Genomic DNA, 23,122 nt, shown 5'->3' with positions numbered 1-23,122 from the left:
TATATGTTATATGATAAGATAGTAATATATGATATGATATGATATGATATGATATGATATGATATGATATGATATGATATATGATATGATATATGATAAGATATGATATATGATATAAAAAGGAAGCTTTTAATAGAAAAAGGAGCATCTTCTGCGAATCTCTGGAGAAAGAACTAAGGAAGAGAAAGTGCTTTGTATGGAGTGTGACACTGTATGAGGCAGAAACATGGACATTACGACGAAGTGAAGAGAAGCGGCTAGAAGCATTTAAAATGTGGATATGGAGAAAGATGGAGTATGTGAACTGGACAGACAGAATAAGAAACTAAGCTGCGTTGGAAAGAGTGGATGAAGAAAGAATGATGCTGAAACTGGTCAGGAAGAGGAAAAGGAATTGACTAGAGCATTGGATGAGAAGAAACTGCCTTCTGAAGAATGCACTGAAAGGAATGGTAAACGGGAGAAGAGCTGGGAGAAGAAGATATATGGATCATATGAGGAGACAAAGAAGGCAGAAAATAGGAAAGACTGGATAATGCTGGGTTTGCAGTGAAAGACCTTCCCTTGGGCAGAACACAATGAATGTATATGATATGATATGATATGATATGATATGATATATTATATAGGCCTATATATGAGGCGTTCAGAGATAAAGTGGATCAAGTCACAAATTTTCATGAACTGAGTTTAATTCATTTTCTGATTATCTGAAGTTGAATCTTTTCCGAGCAGTAATGGATCAAGTCTTAATTCCAAGCATTCGCCGGTAGGTGACACCAGTCACTTTTGGCTCAGATTATTTTTTCACGATGTTCTGAGCCATAGTGGATCAAGTCACCAAAGCGTTGCATGAATTAACATCACAATTGTTTATATTTTATAAATCTACAATTTCAGAATGGAGCAATAAAATTATTGAAATTAGATAATCCACTAGAGCAAATTATCTTTAAGTCCTATTATCTCAAAACTACGTCTCATGGACTTGATCCACTTTAGCTCTGAACCAGTGGCGGCTCCTGCATATTTCTTAACAGGAGGAAAGAAGTTAACAGCGCAAAATGACACCTTCTTGAGAGAAACATGCTACAAATTAGCCTACGTGCATACATGTAAGACCAGGTAGTGTTGGGGTTGGCCTTCCCTTTTGTATAGCAATAATCTGTTTTTGTAAACTGAGTTTCCTAAATTGTCCAAAATATAATATGTTTTCAGTTCCATTCATTGTTGGATAATTACAAGGAAATTCACAACCTCGCAGCATTTTTCACGCACACTACAGCATCACACGTGTTGGAAGAGACTAGCTACTAACTCGTAACCGGAACCGTTTTACGGAAATGAGAATGAGAAATAATCTGTTAGGAAAGCGAGAAAACTGCACCCACCCACGTGATCTGTGTTGCCACATGTACACATATACATTTTACAAGTTCAGTATCACATGCTTTTCAAGAATGTCAGTTCTTGTAAAGTCATACTACTATTATTGTTCAAAGCTGCCGGTGACCGATTAATTTTTTTATGTTAAAAATAATGTAGTTTGGAGTACTTCAATTTAAAAGATATTTCTGCAAAACTGACAACTTGGCTGTTGTCTTGTCTAGTAGACAATGAATGGAACTGAATTTCAGGGGCCAAAAACATCTGCGATACTAATGTAGAACTACTTCCTCTTTGTTTTATATAAATCCAACTTCAACTTTCAGATATCCTCGAAAGTTTCAAACCATGAATAGTAGCTTTTATAAAGTGCAATGAATAATATATTTTGATCTATAATTTAAAAAAAATATATATGGTGTCTTTCATAGCTTTGCGTTGAAACTATTTTTATTGTGTCTCCTCCTAGATGTGTTATAGTCTGGTTGAATGCAGCATCGTTAGATGGCAGCGGTAGCGAACTTGCTGCACGACCAGTCTGTTTCTATTTCCCGTCCATGCGCTGATTCAGAGGATGATCTCCTCCCTATCCGTTCATTTACTTGCTTTAAAACTCTGCTTCTTTCTCTGGCCGCTAGTGCGCTGTTGTCTGTGTGTGTTAACTGCAGTAAAGGAGGAATGGATTGTCATTCCTCCACACAAACAATCTCGCATCCTTCTCACAGTTTTCTAGTAGCACATGAGTGCGCGTCGTTAAAAACTCGATCAACCGAGGTTTTCTTATAGCTGTGAACTTAAAAATTATCGGATCTTCCTCGAATTTCAAAGCATATATTTCATTTGGTATTTACTTTCAAAAGAAGAAAAATGTGAGGAGGACGTTCCTCCCTTCCCTCCCCCGAGGAACCGCCACTGCTCTGAACGCCTCATATATTATATGACATGTGATAGGCTTATGTGCAGTGGCTAAGTTCTTAAGAGGCTTCTGAGACTTAGCCTATCCAAAAAACTTGAGTTACTATATTTATTAACAGTATAAGTTCGTAATAACGATGTATCATAACACTTAGTTTCACTCCGATCCTTCCATATATTAAATTCACTGTTAGAGGCTTGTGGCAGAAGCCTCGTAGCGACACGCGACGGTCTTGCTCTCAGGCAGCGGCACTCGCAAGCTTGAGGGAAGGCCGAGGAGAAGGTTCTATCGATTCGCTATGACTCAGTAGTAGGATGCGGGCTAGCCTCAATCGCGATATGAATCCTATAGATTCAAAATCCCCTATATCCACTTTCACAGATTAAAGGATTTTGACAGTAACTGATGGAAAATAGAAGAAATTTTCAACCTAACAATGACTTTTAAAAAACCTTTTGCTTTCAATTTAATGGCTTTTTGAATTCAAACTATATGAATGATTAGAATTCATTCTTAGCAAACAATATGTGGGCATAACTCATTTATGAACAAAATGGTTTTTACGGAGTTTTGAATTTAGAGAATTCATATAATACGCCGCGCTATATTTGTTTTCCGTGAACGCGCTGCATTGTTTTTTATTGGCTATTTTACGACGTTTTTCAATTGCTGTGGTTATATAGTGTTTCAATGAGATGAGAGGTAATAATGCTGGCGAAATGAGTCAATCACGTAACTTGTTCCAACCAGGATTTGAACCCGGGCCCGCTCGTTTCACGGTCAGATGCGTTAACCGTTACTCCACAGGTGTGAACCCACTCACACTTAAGCCATGTTATGTGGTTCCCTACCTCTAAACTTTTATGTGGACAACAAACAGTGAATTTTGATTAATTTCTTTTCATTCCAGGACAGAATTATTTTATAATGCTGTAAATCTACGGCAGAGAATCGCTCGATTTACTTTCCCTCCGAAATATGTCGCTCTGTTGACTTCTATTGCACTTGGTTATCGGAAGAAAAATAAAGAAGGTAAACGTGTGAATTCGAAATGAGACAGTAGAACAAGTGGACAGCTTCAGATACTTGGGGTGTACTATAAGCTGTAACATGAGCTTCTGCCATAAAGTCAAAAGGAGGATAGCAATGGAAAAGGAAGATTTTAGTAGAAAAAGGAACATCATCTGCGGACCTCTGGAAAAAGAACTAAGGAAGAGACTAGTGAAGTTCTTTGTGTGTAGTGTGCATTGTATGGGGCAGAAACATGGACATTACGACGAAGTGAAGAAAAACGACTAGAAGCATTAGAAATGTGAATATGGAGAAGAATGGAGTGTGTGAAATGGACAAACAGAATAAGAAATAAAGCTGTGTTGGAAAAAGTAGGTGAAGAAAGAATGATGCTGAAACTGTTCAGCAATAGAAAAAGGAATTATAGTAGAGCATCGATTATCCGAAACAGTTGGGGACGGGGGGGTGTTCGGATAACTGATTTTTCGGATAACCGATCATTTACGAAAACAATTTGTACCGGAGTCATAGGAGCAGTATTAAACAAAAGAAACGCTGATATTAAAGAAAAGAATATTAGGAAAAGAAGTTTTTTTTCTCTCCAGAGCTGAGATTTTTTTTTTTGCAGCCAAATCTCGCAAACAGCACTAGCGGAACTTCTTCAAGGCACGCTTTCGGTTAACCGACGTTTCGGTTGATCGGTATTAGGATAACCGATGCTCTACTATAGTTGGGTCACTGACTGAGAACAAACTGTCTACTGAAGGATGCACTGGAAGGAATAGTGAACGGGAATACCTACTTGAGTTTAAGTCGTGTTTCGAACTATTTTCTTCAGGAATACATTGTTGATGCTAAGTGAACCAAAGACTACACAGCTTACCAGATTTTAATCCCTGATTTTGGAAGATGACTAAACATACATTCTTTTCAGAACTCATCCCAAGATTTCTGTAGTTTTTTTAACATGAAAAACTACGAAATGAGTAGCCTCAGCTACTAGGATGAACTAACTGGCTGTTTCGTTGTGTAGAAAGGAACGTAATAAAAGACTTAATACTTGAACCAGAAAAGGAGGAGTGATAGACTGAGCAGATCATTTTGACACGTCACTGAGTGATCGAGCAATTGGATCCGCCACTGCACGCGAGTTTCTGCCGCTCTGAAGTTTGGAGTGGTGCCCCGGCAAAGCAATTGAGGTGATGCGTACCCTAATGGGCTTATTTAATTCAATCGTATCTAATTTGCTACGGTAAACTTTTCTATAGAGTGAAGTCTAACCCGAAGTGTCCGCCGTCAAAGGCTTTGCAGAGTAACTGACTGCAGGAACTGAAGACAGCGGCACACGAGCGGGAGGGGGGGGGGGAGTACGACAGTCTCTGTCAGTGAATGGCGTTATTCTCGTGTTCGATTTTTAAAAGTTGCTAGTAAAGCAGTAGTTCAGATTATGTAGTTTTATTCTAAAAATAGGAAACTAAGAAAAGGTATTTGGAATTTAACTAGAATGTTTTACGATTGTAGCGTGCTATTTACTTCCTTCAGCAATAAAAGAAAAATTGTTTAAAAGACTATCTATTAACATCAACAGAAATGTTGTCCAAAAACTGAAGTATAGGGCTTACATTTGTAAATTCGTAATACTTCGAAATTTTATCACTAAGGAGGCATTGAGAATAATATTTTTAGCGTCGGTACAATCATTAATACAATATGGTGTAATAAATTGGGGTGGAGTAGCATCATCTGTACTTAATCCATTAATTTTATTACACAGAAGATTAATAAAAATTTGTCTGACCAAAAATATGAATTACCCAACAAATTTAATTTATACAGATTTTAAAGTATTTACCATTCAAGAAATGTATAAATATAGTTTACTAACTTACTACCACAGAAATAAAATAAAACATAAATCTAATCGACATGAATGTCGTACTCGAAGACAAAAGTCTACTTTCCCATTAATTGAGCCTAAATGTCATACAAGTGCAGCTCTTAAACATGGTGCTAGTTTCGGCCCAAGACTTTATAGTAAAATTACAAACCATTTTCCGAATTTGAAATATTTCAAAATGGAAGCTTTTAAAAAAGAAATTTGTAAAATTATCCATGACATATAATATTAACAAATATATTTTTTTACCTTTTACTTCTGTCGACTATATTCCATGGTTTTTATTGAATATCACTGGGTTCTGTCGAATTGTCAATTTATATTAAATGTGTATTTTTCTCTCCTTTCCTCTTTCTTCTTTATTCTTGCTCTTGTACTGTATTTATTGGTTTGAATTAAGTTACTTACTGTATTTAGTAAACTGTCCTTGTAAATTTTATGTTATATTATTGACTAAGACCACACCGTACACAAGCCTGGCTCTTACGGTAGTGGCTAGAAACATTTTTGTTTTATAAATTTAATTTGTACTCACTAGCTAGCTAGTTAAATAAGTAAAATAAATAAATAAATTTTAATAAATATTCCATTATTTCTACCAGGAAATCAACAAAAAATAAAATTAACAGTGAAAATGTTCAATATTTTGCGTAGCACAACAAAAATCGGATCCATGAAAATTTCACATCAGATCAGGTCCATATTTCACGAAAGTAGGTACACATTACAAATTACAGGCACACAATTGTACGAAGTTGTTAGAAAGGAACATGTATTCTGTTTCACTAAAGTACAGGTAAACGCTTGTAAGTGCAAGTGAATTTGTACAGGCGTTATTTCTACAATTGCACAGGCATTTCTTGAAAAGAGTACAAGTTAATATATTACACTTCTTGGTGCCATTACAATTCTACCTACCTTCGAAGGTAGATAAATTTATATACAAGTGATTGTAAAGTGCATGGGTGGGCAACTCGTGCTCTCAAAGTGTCAACACTTTCTCAGTGCAGGTAGAACGGACTCTGTACTGTCTGTGTGCGGTTCTTTCAAGACACAAGTTCGATCGCGTCTGCAGTAAGTGGCGGCTCGTTTTAAGTGAAAAACAATATAATTCCCAGATCATTTCCCTTTAGTTACGAGTAAAAAGAGAATTGTTTATTAAGTAGAGAGATAAAAATTTGCATTATATTACACTTTCTTACCCATGACATTTTATGTTACAAATTAACAGTGAAGGTTTTAGTAAGAAATACTGTCTGCATCTGCTTTAGAACAGCTAAAGGTAAAAATGAGATATCAACAAGGTGAGACTTATATCAAATATCGTTAGCACGTTGTGCGTGCGAGTTACAGAATTGCACGACATATAATCGACTAGCTAAGAACATTTATGGATAAATTTGAAATGTGGCAGTATCTTGTAGAACATAGACAACTTCACTTTCTTTGACTACAAACTATCTTGAAGAGTGATAAGAAAATCTTCTTATCAAATATAAGACCCTACTTCAAGACCTACAGCAGAATTCACTGCTAAGTTTGGGGAAACAGTGACAATTGACAAGGAATTGAAATTTTTGTGAAATCTTTTTGGCTTACGCCGATAGAAAATCCTGAAAATTTATAGCTTGAATTAATAAATCTACAGAACAGCACGCCACTCAGATTCCAGCAAAATCAGGAATCGAACTGTTCGTAATGTTGCCTAAGTCAGAATTTCCAAATATACTCTTTGCTTCCATATATACTGTATGTGCTCGAGGCAGAGTTTGATACAAGAAAGAATTGTAAAAGCTCTCAAAGTAAAGAAAGAGCTCAGAAGTAAGCTTATTTTATCTGCCGTGACATGTAAAAAATACTTCCTTGAATTTGTTATTGTTTGCGAATACAGACTATTACCTTTCTGAGAACAGAGGAAGATTCTTCAATGTATAAAGACTTGTAAATTCTAGTGTTCTACGTTTCAAATAAGACATATAATAAGAAATATTAACAAATAGTGTAATAATAAGTAAGTGTTGCAGCTATATTTGTTGTCTCTTGAAAAGGTTGTATTCAGTTTGTGTTTCCAGTACTAAACTAATTTACAAAGCTAGAAAATAATATAATTTTGTTATGTGTTCAGGTACAGTCTGTCTAAAATTACTATAATTACTGTACTATGCGTCATTCTGAAATTCAAATCATGGAATAGATATCACGACCACCTGCATGAGCCGCCAGAGCGCACCGTGGCTTTCGCAGCGAAACTACAAACAACTTGTAACAGCTGCGGCTGGCTCCGTCTGTCTTTCTCTCTTTCAAGGTTTTTTAGCACTTCGGGAGCACGAGTTGCCCATCCATGGTAAAGTGAATATTTTATACTGTGTAACATGTTTGATACTCGTAGTTTTTCCGAGGAAGAAGAAAATCGCAATGCATTCGTTCGTCAGCGTAGAACATTTAAAGCGCGTGTTTTGATAAAGTGTTCGATTTCAATGAGGGATTTAGAATGACTTCAGTTAAACTTACTCTGGCTTGAAAAAATGACGTCACTTGTGCACTTTTTTTGTACAATTATATTTTTCCTTATACAAATGTACTAATACTTCGTGAAACGCATGTTGCACAAGTCTCGTCACAACTGAAGACAGTACAGTACTTGTAGAATTTAACTTTTAACTTGTTCTTTCTTGAAATGGAGTCCTCATATCGCTCTATTTTCAAGTAATTTCTCCGCCGTTTTGAAGAGAATTCTTCTAATTTTTCTACCATATCGTAATTATGAACGAAACATAAATCTACCGTTGTGAGACTTAGACTCTCACTTTGAGAGAGGAACGGAGGTTAAGGGTGTTTGAGAATAATGTGCTTAGGAAAACATTTCGGGCTAAGAGGGATGAAGTTACAGGAGAATGGAGAAAGTTACACAACACAGAACTGCACGCATTGTATTCTTCACCTTACATAATTAGGAACATTAAATCCAGACATTTGAGATGGGCAGGGCATGTAGCACGTATGGGCGAATGCAGAAATACATATAGAGTGTCAGCTGGGAGGCCGGAGGGAAAAAGACCTTTGGGGAGGCAGAGACGTAGATTGGAGGACAATATTAAAATGGATTTCAGGGATATGGGATATGATGATAGAGAATGGATTAATCTTGCTAAGGATAGGGACAGATGGCGGGCTTGGAAAAACTCTGATTCTCTTCCAAAAGAAAATTCGCGTTAAAAAATTGGCAGGAGAGGTCCTTGCATCAGTATTTTATGACAGAAACGGAATAATTATGACAGATTACTTAGGGTAAAGTAAAACTATTATGAAAGAGGAAAAAATATGGAGAAACGTCGTGGTAAAATTTTCAAAGTTGCGCTCAGAGGTTCCCGATTGCGTTGCAGAAAATTTATAAACTGGCTTTAAGTTGACTGATTATACCCCACATTCGCAACATTTAGCTGTCTCAGTGTACAACCTATTTCCGAAACTAAAAGAAAATATTGAATGAAAATAAGTTTCATCTAACTGTGTTCTGTGGAAGAGTGGTTCGCAGGCCAAGGCTAACAATTTTTTTGAAGGCTCAAAATTGCTGTACGATAGCACGTCACTTTTCCGGAATACTGTTGCAACGCAAAAAAAAAAAAACCTGTTTTGTACAGGACAGCGTGTTTTAACTTTCCCACAACATTATTTGTTTTCCATTAATAGCGATGCATCTGCCTCCTAGCGGCAATTAATATAACTTCGAAGATGCAGCACTATTCCACATACAAAATTAACTTTTTTTTTTGGACCAATTCACATGAAAATCTCAATTTTCGCTTTTTTTTTTTTTTTTTTACAATATTCCGGAAAAGCGACGAATAGTGCTAAGGGTATATACACATAAAAATGACTATTTCGTTTATATGACGTCATTCCATTTTCGATCAATGAAGAGTATGAAATTTTGAATTCCAACCAATCACAGTCACACTTTGCGATAATTTTTGCAGCTAGATTTGTCGCCATCAATTTATCGCACGGTCGTTCTTTTGTTTAGTCATTGTCGCCAACTGTTTCCCCGTAAATTGATGATCATGAATACATTAAGATGCAACTACACGGTTACATCTTCTTTCAACTTTAAAGCAATGAATGCAAGATTGATATTTAATATTAATTAATATATTTACGCAGTGAAGACGACGTTCAAAACGGCGCACCATGTAGACAAAATCTTCGTGCATTTTGCAAATCCAGTCTTTCAGGTAAAGCTCCCTGTGAAGCAGATTTGAATAATTTCAAGGGAAAAATTGTTCCGGAGCCAGGTATCGATCCCGGGACCTCTGGTTGAACGTACCAGCGCTCTGCCAACTGAGCTACCCGGGAGCTCCACCCGACACCGTCTCAACTTTTCCCTTTATACCCACACAACTCGCGTGGGCTGACGAAACGCCAGAGACCCACATCGAGTGCACACAATCTCTGTGTGACTTGGAATTGTGGTTTTCTGTTAACGTACACAGTGACGTATATATTACGAAAATGTAGTCTTTCAGGTAAAGCTCCCTGTGAAGCAGATTTGAATAATTTCAAGGGAAAAATTGTTCCGGGGCCGGGTATCGATCCCGAGACCTCTGGTTGAACGGACCAGCGCTCTGCCAACTTAGCTACCCGGGAACTCCACCCGACACCGTCTCAACTTTTCCCTTAATATCCACACAACTCGCGTGGGCTGACGAAACGCCAGAGACCCACATCGAGTGCACACAATCTCTGTGTGACTTGGAATTGTGGTTTTCTGTTAACGTACACAGTGACGTATATATTACGAAAATGTATTCTTTCAGGTAAAGCTCCCTGTGAAGCAGATTTGAATAATTTCAAGGGAAAAATTGTTCCGGGGCCGGGTATCGATCCCGGGACCTCTAGTTGAACGTACCAGCGCTCTGCCAACTGAGCTACCCGGGAACTCCACCCGACACCGTCTCAACTTTTCCCTTTATACCCACACAACTCGCGTGGGCTGACGAAACGCCAGAGACCCACATCGAGTGCACACAATCTCTGTGTGACTTTGAATTGTGGTTTTCTGTTAACGAACACAGTGACGTATATATTATGCATTTTAATTGAACGTACCTTTTAAACTTGATTCTTTCAATATTCTTCCCAGATTTCACCCATACGCGATCGGAATATTGTACTGTGTAGATGCAGCTTTAGTTCCGTTACACACTACAGCGAGAATGGGTTTGTCGAGCTATAAAAATGCTTTCGTGTAGCACTGATTGTGTAGTTGTAGCACCAGTAGTAGTAGTAAACTTAGGGGAGACTGTTGTACCTTTAAACACTTTTCAGATTTTATTTTTTTAATTTTGGGAAATGATATTTTTTAAATTAAAAAATACTTTAAATAATTATTAAAGATTCCTTTACAACTTCGTGTATATATTTTCCTGTTCTACACATCTATTAAGGATGGAAAAAATAAAATGTAATATGTTCAAAGGTACAACAGGTTCATGTACCTTAGAACAAACTCTCTTGTAAGTTGGAACACATGTATTATAGGTGGGAATATAGTTGTAAGAACTGACAATCATATTTAAATGTATTTGCAATCATAAAATATAGCAGGCTTCTCTGATTTAGATTTTATTTCCTGGAGGAACAAGAATTGTTTCAACATCTTTCTTCAAGGCATCCGGATCAATTGGGGGCCTCTTAACTCCAGACTTACTTCGTGACATGATCTTAAAATAAAAAAAAGACAAAACCCAATAGTATTATGTACCTTGGAACATGTTTCATGGTACAAGATGTTCTGTGTTCAAAGGTACAAGAGGGTGCACGTTTAAACAAATATGGCTCCCAAAACTAGAGATTCGAATAAATCATGGAAATTAAAATATGTTATTACTCACGAGATGATAGGAGAAACATTGTACTTAATGGATGGTAACAAATACAATCTGGTTTTATGTTAGATAACATATACCAATGTACGAAATATATATTATATATATTTTGATGTACCGAAGTACTTATGATATTTCCATGCAGATATTCTGCGTCATCATATGATGAAAGAGTGATGGAACGGAGAAAAATTCTCTCCGGCGCCGGGATTTGAACCCGGGTTTTCAGCTCTACGTCCTGATGCTTTATCCACTAAGCCACGCCGGATACAACCCCGACGCCGGTTAGAATCGTCTCAGATTAAGCTCCATCTCTTGGGTTCCCTCTAGTGGCCGCCCTCTGCACTACGTCATAGATGTCTATGAACGCAGGACCGGAGTCCATACATGTGTTGAGGTGCACTCGACTGAGTGACTGGTTGGCTGGGATCCGACGGTATAGGCGCCGTCTTAAATCACAAAGTGATTTATTACGCATATCATATATATTTTGATGTACCGAAGTACTTATGATATTTCCATGCAGATATTCTGCGTCATCATATGATGAAAGAGTGATGGAACGGAGAAAAATTCTCTCCGGCGCCGGGATTTGAACCCGGGTTTTCAGCTCTACGTGCTGATGCTTTATCTACTAAGCCACGCCGGATACAACCCCGACGCCGGTTAGAATCGTCTCAGATTAAGCTCCATCTCTTGGGTTCCCTCTAGTGGCCGCCCTCTGCACTACGTCATTGATGTCTATGAACGCAGGACCGGAGTCCATACATGTGTTGAGGTGCACTCGACTGAGTGACTGGTTGGCCGGGATCCGACGGTATAGGCGCCGTCTTAAATCACAAAGTGATTTATTACGCATATCATATATATTTTGATGTACCGAAGTACTTATGATATTTCTATGCAGACATTCTGCGTCATCATATGATGAAAGAGTGATGGAACGGAGAAAAATTCTCTCCGGCGCCGGGATTTGAACCCGGGTTTTCAGCTCTACGTGCTGATGCTTTATCCACTAAGCTACGCCGGATACAACCCCGACGCCGGTTAGAATCGTCTCAGATTAAGCTCCATCTCTTGGGTTCCCTCTAGTGGCCGCCCTCTGCACTACGTCATAGATGTCTATGAACGCAGGACCGGAGTCCATACATGTGTTGAGGTGCACTCGAATGAGTGACTGGTTGGCTGGGATCCGACGGTATAGGCGCCGTCTTAAATCACAAAGTGATTTATTACGCATATCATATATATTTTGATGTACCGAAGTACTTATGATATTTCCATGCAGACATTCTGCGTCATCATATGATGAAAGAGTGATGGAACGGAGAAAAATTCTCTCCGGCGCCGGGATTTGAACCCGGGTTTTCAGCTCTACGTGCTGATGCTTTATCCACTAAGCCACGCCGGATACAACCCCGACGCCGGTTAGAATCGTCTCAGATTAAGCTCCATCTCTTGGGTTCCCTCTAGTGGCCGCCCTCTGCACTACGTCATAGATGTCTATGAACGCAGGACCGGAGTCCATACATGTGTTGAGGTGCACTCGACTGAGTGACTGGTTGGCCGGGATCCGACGGTATAGGCGCCGTCTTAAATCACAAAGTGATTTATTACGCATATCATATATATTTTGATGTACCGAAGTACTTATAATATTTCCATGCAGATATTCTGCGTCATCATATGATGAAAGAGTGATGGAACGGAGAAAAATTCTCTCCGGCGCCGGGATTTGAACCCGGGTTTTCAGATCTACGTGCTGATGCTTTATCTACTAAGCCACGCCGGATACAACCCCGACGCCGGTTAGAATCGTCTCAGATTAGAGCTCAAAACCCGGGTTCAAATCCCGGCGACGGAGAGAATTTTTCTCCGTTCCATCACTCTTTCATCAAATATACGAAATGTTTACTTTTGGTACTAAAAAAGATTCTTTCGTTCACAGAACTCACACTTTGCAATAAATCAAACCAAAACTACGACCAGAGCTACTTAGCGGCTTTCTCTACAATCTACTTCAGTTTGAGTCCTCTAGGTAGCAGCAAAAAATAAAAAAAACAAAAGATGTTCAAAGGTACACTATGCTAAAGGTACAACAGTCTCCCCTAATAATCTTAACAGATATTTTCATTATTCATTTATGGTTGGAGGATCGTCAGAAAACGAGAATCGTTGTATTTTTATCATCGCCGTGTCTTCCTCCTCAGTACCAAGTAGGAACTGGTGCTCAGCTTGCGGGATTTCTGGAGAGCGCATTTGCTTTGTGTGGTTTTAATCGTGGGCGAATAATTGAGTATCTTGACTAGTGACTGCCATTCATTTATTTAATACTCCCCGACGAATTCTGATGCGATGCAGACAGAAAGTTCCTCCCACAACTCCATTACCGCGCCAGTTCATAATTATTACTCATTCCATTGAGCGCAACACGCTCAAAGCACCTGATGCCGCGCTCCAAACTAAGAAACAAATTAAGTTTGATCTACATAGACGAGAGAGGGAGAGAGAGAGAGAGAGTGTGAGACAGACAGAGCCAGAGAAAACGTGTCAGAAGGGGAATTATATTTAATTTCTGTTCCAGTTTATTATCTAGTTTACTTATTTATACTAATTTGGTTTATATTAAGGAACATAAAGAAGAAGTCTTGAATGCTCTTTTTGTCATAACTATGGTAGGCTACTAGAAGTAAGCATTATATCTTGATATAAATACAGGGTGATTCACGAGGAGTCCACACCTGTGGAGCAACGGTTAGCGCGTCTGGCCGCGAAACCAGGTGGCCCGGGTTCGATTCCCGGTCGGGACAAGTTATCTGGTTGAGGTTTTTTACGGGGTTTTCCCTCAACCCAATATGAGCAAATGCTGGGTAACTTTCGGTGATGGACCCCGGACTCATTTCACCGGCATTATCACCTTCATCTCAATCAGACGCTAAATAACCTAGATGTTGATAAAGCGTCGTAAAATAACCTACTAAAAAAATTCACGAGGATTTACCGTCCCTTACGGACCTTATTTCCAAAGATATTCTGAGCACAAAAATGTCATATAAACATGTGTCCTAATCTCAATATTTTCAGAGTTAGGCCTACACTAAGTTAAAGTTCTAAAGTCGTATGATTTGTAACAATTTTTGTGATAAGTGTGTAACAATGATGTAATTTTAGTTAAAAATTGAAAAACAAAATCTGTACAAAGCAATTAACAACACACTTTTAGCTTCAGATCACTAGCCAATTAAAGAAATGACACTTGTGAATAGTTCGTTCTCTATTTGTAATATTTTTTACCTTAAAACTAAAGAAAAAAGGTATTTTACTAACAACTTCAAATTAATGTAACTTTGAAAATATTTCGATTAGGAGAAAAGTTTACATGACATTTTTTGCTCGGAATGTCTTCGGAAATAAGCTCCGTAAGGGACGGTAAATCCTCGTGAATCACCCTGTATATCACATTTCAGGTTAAGTAAGACAATAAACATTTCCAAGTTAAATTCTTTAACGGTCTTCCACAATAATTGTAAGAGAATTACCTTTTAAACACATTTTGTAAAATAATTTCTAAATGGTTAAAATAAAAGCTTATTATAGGCTACTGTAAATGAATTTCTGTTATACAAGATACTGAATTTTTTAAAATGAAATTCTGAGGTTTTTATGTATCTTTTGACGATGCCTATTTCATATCCAAGTGTTTGATTAATGGCAGAATCAATAATTATCTTATAGTTTCATGAATAGAACATGAAATTAATATTAAAACTTGTTAGGAAAGTGTCACATTCCATTATTCATGATCAGATAGAATTTCTGAATGAGTACACGACTTCAAAGAGAAAGAAGCTTAACGAGAGAAATTACTAACTTCCATTTTTTTAAAGCTAAACTCACAAAACCTTTATCACTGGTGTATCTGGTTAATAACAACGCATGTAAAAATTTCCATCCCTCTTTAGTAACGCCGCACTTCGATTATTGTGACGTTTTGTTAAGTGACCTAAGTTCTGAATTGTCAGTTAAGTTACAGCGAGCTCAGAATATGTGCGTCAGATACGTGTGCAACATCCGACGGTATGATCACATATCACCGTCCTTCGCAAGTCTCTCGTGGCTCCGACTTAAAGAACGTAGAACTTTACACTCTTTGTCTTTACTCTTTCGAATTCTGCACACTTCAACACCAAATTACCTTTCGTCTCGTTTCTCTTATCTATACTCTAACCACGACGTAAATACCAGATCACTTATCTGTGGCACGCTAAGTATACCTCTTCATAGAACATCTTGTTATTCATCATCTTTTACAATATCCACCTCGCGTCAATGGAATTCCTTGTCACAAAGTATTAGGGGCTGCAAGACAATAAACACCTTTAAGAACAGCTTAAAAGATAACCTTATTAGCATTTTACTCCAATCACACTGATTTAAACTATCACTGACTACATTGTTACTTTTTTCTTTAGACATCATCCTGATTGTGCTGTATTTTAATTGTCTCGTAATAATCTCTTTCTATTATCTAATATTATTTGAAATATATTAACATTCTATGTATTTTAGTTTAATTCTGCTACACAGTTTATTTCAGTGTTTAATTAATAGTTCATAGTATTTTGTTGTTTAATTTGTAAATAACTTTTGTATACATGTAACTCTCATCTAAATCAAATTGTTGGATTCTTTGTAAGTTCATGCATATGTATATACACTTTTTGCTGGTTGAGTGGAAGAGAAGGCCTTACGGCCTTAACTCTGCCAGCTAAAATAAATCATTATTATTATTATTATTATTATTATTATTATTATTATTATTATTATTATTATTATTATAGGCTATGAAAAGTCCGTTGCGCCATAATTTACATTATTTTTATTTCTGTGAATCTTTATATACATTAGAACAAACATTATTGGGATTTTCTGTACAGTGAATTGAAAAATTACTAGGAATTTTTTTATGATTATTAATATTTTTATTTTTTATTCTTTTGTACAGAGTGCGTCAGAAAGAACGGATGGATTTCAAACTATCAATACGCAGCGAGGGGAGGGATAGAGTGAGGGGAACCACGACTGTTGGATCAGCGAGAGAATGCAATTTCAGTTGAGAACATGGTGTTGGTCTGGTGTACAACGTGCTTTCATCGCAGAGACATTTTTGAAAAATGAAGAGTCTGTGATCGTCACTCAGGACTCATTTCGACATCGGACGTCACGCTAGGATTCCAACTCGGGCGGCTTCATTTCGTACCACAGGTTCAACATTAAAGAAGAAATCACCTGGACGAACACGGAGCGCGTGTACTCCTGCAAATGTGGAGACAGACAGTAGGTTGTCCTGCCACCTCAACCATCAGCCCGCAAACATGCTATTGCACTGAGATTGTCGAGGTTACGATAAGATCTTTCTGTGGGACCACTTGAAGGCGTAAGTAACCACATACACTGGACGAACTGAAGACGGCGATTCGTGAAGAAATCGCGGCAATCCCACCAACTATGACTGTGAAAGTTACGGCGAACTTCAGTAAACGCCTCGATGCCTGTATCGAAAGCCAAGGACATCATATGGATGATGTTGTATACCGTAAATAAACTGCATGTATTGGTGAATCTGTTGATAACAATAAATTTTTTGATTTGATGAATCCTTACAATTTTCTTGCCCTGTGAAATCCATCCGTTCTTTCTGACGCACCTTTTATTAAAATAAGTGAATATCAGTTAAGAATAATGTAAATTTTGGCTTAAGGGACTTTTCATAAGCCCGCCATCGGTCCCTATCCTGTGCAAGATTAATCCATTCTCTATCATCATATCCCACCTCCCTCAAATCCATTTTAATATTATCTTTCCATCTATGTCTCGGCCTCCCCAAAGGTCTTTTTCCCTCAGCCCTCCCAACTGACACTCTATATGCATTTCTGCATTCGCGCATACGTGCTACATGCCCTGCCCATCTCAAACGTCTGGATTTAATGTTTCTAATTATGTCAAGTGAAGAATACAATGTGTGCAGTTCTGCGTTGTGTAACTTTTTCCATTCTCCTGTAACTTCATCCCTCTTAAGGCCTCCCCACACCAACGCGAAATATTCGCAGCGCTGGCGGAGAACAAAATTTCGCATTTCCAGCGGAATACCAAGTCGTAGCTCCTATGATAGTCAATCAATCGCACTGTTATTTTTATGATTGGCAGGTCAATGTCTGAGGAAAGCGTGGAACAAATTTTGAAATCAAAATTGTTTTTAAAACGCAGGAGAAAAAAAGATACTAACTTCGAAGTGATCTATTCAAAATAGACTTTGCACCTTCAAAAGTGGTTAGCGGCAAACTTTTTTATTTTTCACGTTAGATGGGGGGTCAAAGCGAATGAGATGTTGAGAAAGAATGGAAATTACTTGTAAAAGTTGCCGCTATTCAAAATCTTTCCCAGTTTTCAAGTTACGGCGAGTTAAAGAAGAGAGTATTTTTTACTTGGTGAAGAACTCAAGATTACGTCTTGTCTGCTAATACGGAAATCTTCGCTCTGATTTCAAATCCGCTTACAAAAACTTCCATCGCTTAAATTGTTTTAATTATCTGTTTTGAAATGTAATAATAAATATTAAAATAAATGTAATTAAAATATAAATAATGCAATTAAAAATAAATGTAATTACTATATTAAAATAAATGTAACTGAAATATTAGAATATATTTAATTACATTATTAAAAGAAAAGAATCAAAATGGCGAACGATAATACCTAGTATTTAGACAGCCATAGATAGACAGCTGTGCTTGCGGTTGCCAACGTTGTAAAAGAACTTATAGCTCTGGAGGAGAGAACACATAGAAAAAAGAAATAAGTGCGGGTGAGAAAGTAAAGTCCACGTGGAAAAACAAAAGTGCATCAGAAACAAGAAGTTAAAGATATCTGAAAAGATAAATATTACCTATGAAACGAATATTCAGAGAATCCCTCATAACATAAATTACCATCGAAGCACGTATAAACAATTGAAAATAGTGAAATGGAAATAAAAGGTCCTTTATTGGTAATATATATTTTTTTTATTCCTACTCAGGGAGATGACATTGGAAGATTCTCGGTCATTTAGCAATTTTCTAGGAATTGATGAGAGTACGTTCAACAAACTCCTAACACGATATAAATCATTTTAGTCCCAAGACCTGACACTACCAGATTTCTTTCTTTGGGGTTTTGTGAAGAATAATGTGTATGCACAGCGACCCAGGGATATTCATGATCTCAGAGCAAATATTTTTTCAGCTTGTGAGAAAGTTACGCCTGAGATGTTAGACCACACAGGGGAGGAAATAGCCTCAAGATATGAACTGTGTTGAGTTCGCAATGGTGGACACGTTGAGGTCTAATGTGGACAAAACTCCCATTCTTGTAGAATATATGATCAAATTATTTAACAATAAATTGTAACAGTTCTCATTTTATTACGTTTTTATTTTATATCTTCCCAAACGGATCACCCTATATTTTCAGATGACTGTATAGTGAACACTTACTTACTTACTGGCTTTTAAGGAACCCGAAGGTTCATTGCCGCCCTCACATAAGCCCACCATAGGTCCCTATCCTGAGCAAGATCAATTCAGTCTCTATCATCATATCCCACCTCCTTCAAATCAATTTTAATATTATCCTCCCATCTACGTTTCGGCCTCCCTAAAGGTCTTTTTCCCTCCGGCCTCCCAACTAACACTCTATATGTATTTCTGGATTCGCCCATACGTGTTACATGCCCTGCCCGTCTCAAACGTCTAGATTTAATGTTCCTAATTATGTCAAGTGAAGAACACAATGCGTGCAGTTCTGCGTTGTGTAACTTTCTCCATTCTCCTGTAACTTCATCCCTCTTAGCCCCAAATATTTTCCTAAGTACCTTATTCTGTAACATTCCAAGTACCAAATCTCAGAACCTTATTCCTTTGCTGTGGTCGTGCCAAAGAATCAGTCCCATTCCGAGGCTTATTTGAAGGTTTCTTAACAAGCTGTTTTTTACGGTGATAAATTGTTAGCCCTTCGCCCAACCCCGAAGCTGGAGGACCACCCCTCATCGGCTGTCTGCGACTGCTTATTCAATATATTCGCAGCTACCCTCCATATCTGGAGGCCGTCTCCTGGCCGTGGAGGCCGTGGTTTTCTTTATTTTTATTTTATTAGGTTATTTTACGACGCTGTATCAACATATCAGGTTATTTAGCGTCTGAATGAGATGAAGGTGATAATGCCGGTGAAATGAGTCCGGGGTCCAGCACCGAAAGTTACCCAGCATTTGCTCATATTGGGTTGAGGGAAAACCCCGGAAAAAACCTCACCCAGGTAACTTGCCCCGACCGGGAATCGAACCCGGGCCACCTGGTTTCGCGGCCAGACGCGCTGACCGTTACTCCACAGGTGTGGACCCCATGCCGTGGTGATAGGGACCCACAATACATGGATAGTGAACACTATTGAGACAAATTTCATACCATTAGTTTTATAATTTCTGAATAATTCTGAAGTATCGGCATATTGTGTACCGTGTAAAACAAAAGTCAAAGTTCTGTTCTTGCGATGTGCAGCGAATGTTACAGATCCTGGCTGAAAATAAGCCACGTGGAATTTCAGGAGGGCGATAAGAAACAGAAAAGATAAAATGTCCTCATATTGATGGGGATTCTTTTACAATTTCGAAAGAATTAACAGCTTACCAGCTTGCTAAACTTCCGCTTTCTCGCGGGATAATGTCCCACGGTCGATGCCTTCCTAGGCCTCACGCTATTGACGGTATAATGTCTAGGCCCACTGTAAGTAAAGATATTGTCCTCTGTGAACAATCACAATATGAAAACAGTGGCGATGACATCACTGGCAAACTCTCACATCGCCGATTCATGTACGAGTGAGTGAGGGGGTTGCTTCTACACTCTCTGGCGTCGTCATGCAAACAGAATCATTATCATAGCATCCCACCACCACCACCAAGTTGCAGATTAAAATAACCTCATCAAGAGACGACCCAAGGCAAGGCATCACCATCTCTTTTCATTCAGTACTAGATTACGGAGCAGGTTTACGGTTCCATGCTTTCATTCTTCTCCGCTCGGGGGCTTGCTTGCTTGTACGTCGCCATGCTCATCTAATTCCGCAACATACAGTAAAAAAAAGAAAAAAACGGAGAGACTGAAGAAAAGAAAGGAGGAGCAAAAAAGTAAATGAAAAGTAAAAATGCTTTGTGAGAAGAATAGATGTAGAGGAACCCTTTTCGAATATGAACTAATGCATAATTTTCATTACTTCTTCTGTGTCCTCCTCCCTCTGTCTCCCTTCCCATTCTCACCCCATCCCCCTTTCGTAGTATCTCACCCCCTATTTCAACCTCTGCGCGAAGGATGATGGTACGAGGAGATGGGGGCTATACCAGAAGGCTTCTCTTCGTGTTTTATATCCTTTTCTCTCTCTCTCTTTTTTTCTTGCTGTTTTGGAGTCGAGAAGGGTGGAAAGGGGGTGAGTTAGATGGGTTTGAGGCTCTAGCGCGAGACTGACAGACACACCCCCGCCATCTAGGCCATCATTTTTGAAGCTATATCCTATACTCTCCATCAAATCATCTACAGAACAGTGTTGAGCGAATTAAAACTGTAGGGATTGGAGGGGGGGGGGGAAATCCGCAGCATCTCTGGGAGATGTCAGACTGTAATCCACTTGCAATTCGGTTGAATCTGTCTGCCGTCTCTAACCTTCTCGTATTTTCACTGACTTTATATCAATTTAGACTTCGCTTTCTTGGATCGAGTTGGGTTTCTTGAAGTTTAGGCTTATGTTTAAAATTCGCTCTATGCATATGAATACCAACAGACACAGGCTCAGTGGAATTATTTAAACCTTCAGCAAGTTACAGAGAGACTTTTAAAATAAATTATTATACAGTAGAACCACAATTTACTATATACAGTTGCGAAGCTCAATACTTACTAAACATCAGAGGCGTATACTGGTTAAAGGGTTTGGGCTACCGCTGACCCTATTATTACACAAAATATATCTAACAATTACTTTAATTTTAATTACTATGGTAAAACTAATAATACAAAATTATTACATTATGTTATATTATAAACTGTTTCTTTTGTAATTTCCTTGGGCTACCGCCGGTAGCCCCGGTAGTCTGCAAAATACGCTCCTGCTAAATATGCAAATATAGACGGTTGAAATATGCATCCATAGATAGTTGCTAGCCACCAGGATTGCTACTATCGCCTCATCACAGACTCTTTTCCTAGCAGACGATAAAATGTATTGTACTTTTGATATCGTGTTCTTTTGAAAAATTAACACCTTCCTTCCACTATTGAAATACGAAATACATAAGGTTTATATATTATTTTCATAAAGTATATATATTATATTTTATAAACTCACCTTCCTGGATCTTTCGGAAGAAAGATAACTCTAACCTGTTTTTCTTAGAATTTATAGTGCTACAAACGTCTTCTTGTTCCATATTATTATTCAAATTCTTGTATTTCAGCCATTTACAGTTATTTCAACCGATAACGAACATTTCTCAGTTTACACAACTTTTCACAACAATGCGAAATGCCTTTTCGATCTAGACCGCCGTAATATAATATGTTCGCGTTTTCTATTTCAGTGTATGGAGCTCAGTGAATTATTATATTATAACTTTATTGCGTATCATAGCTAAGTTTTATTTAGTGTAATGTGTCCATAAGTTCCGTTTACTTCTTGTTGCATAATATGTTGCAGAAATAATTACAAAACTGTGTTATTTTAATGTGAAGAGAATTTTACATGTTAACATAATCTTTCGCATCAACATTTTAAGTTTAGAATGGAAGCTATTTTGAGGTTTAATAAAAAAGAATTTATATTGTGATTTAATATAGCACATCTACCTTCCTTAATATAGACAGAAAATTTATCATACCACTTCTATGAAATTAGTGTACGTACGATTGTTACTTCGTCTCTTAGGTAGTAGATAAATACAATAATTGAATACTCAATTGTAGTATTAAAATACAGACAAATTTAATGTGCGGAGTATCATACATTACATTATGCTTAATTATAATATATAATTGCGAATTTAGGAATATAAGATATAGTAAACATAACCTATAATATTTCCATATGAATGGCAGGGCATTGGAGACCACTAAAATTAGACAGAAAGGGGCAACTGATACAGTAAACATAACCTATAATTTCAACATATTTAATATCCGTGCGGTGCAACTGAAAATTATTAAATCGTGCATAAATGAATGTACAAGAATTTCGCAATATTTAATCGAAATAAAGGCAGGTATTACACATACGAACAACGTAATTTTCACACCAAAAATAATATTTCATCTTAACTCGCAAGTGATTTATGTCTTAAGTGTCTCATAATCATTGTTTTAAATGTTATTAATGCAATTACACTACATTTTAGATAAATATACGTTACTCTTTATGCATTCCAACTAATTTATATGGTTGAAACGCCGCCCTTCGTGATCAGGTTAAGCGAGTTACATGGTCTACCTTACGGCCTGTATTAGATCACGATGGCAGTGACACAGTCTATTGTTCTTAGTACTCACAGCGCTCCACGCGGCTAGCAACTATCGCGAGAAATGCAAAAAATCATCCCAAGCTTCGCAACTGTATATACTAAACTGTGGTAGAACCACAGTTTAGTATATACAGTTGCGAAGCTCAATGCTTAATAAATATGCATACATAGATAGTTGCTAACCACCAGGATCGCTACTATCGCCTCAGCGCAGACCCTTTCCCGAGGAGACGATAATGTATGTTCGGGTTTTCTATTTCAGTGTATGGAGCTCAGTGAAATATTATATTATACAAAACTGTGTTATTTTAATGTGAAGAGAATTTTACATGTTAACATAATCTATTCGCATCAACATTTTAAGTTTAGAATGGAAACTATTTTGAGTTTCAATAAAAAAAAGAATTTATATTGTGATTTTAATTTAG

This window comes from Periplaneta americana, chromosome 7 (assembly GCF_040183065.1).
Source record: "Periplaneta americana isolate PAMFEO1 chromosome 7, P.americana_PAMFEO1_priV1, whole genome shotgun sequence".
Classification (NCBI taxonomy): Eukaryota; Metazoa; Arthropoda; class Insecta; order Blattodea; family Blattidae; genus Periplaneta; species Periplaneta americana.
This window is presented reverse-complemented; position numbering follows the sequence as displayed.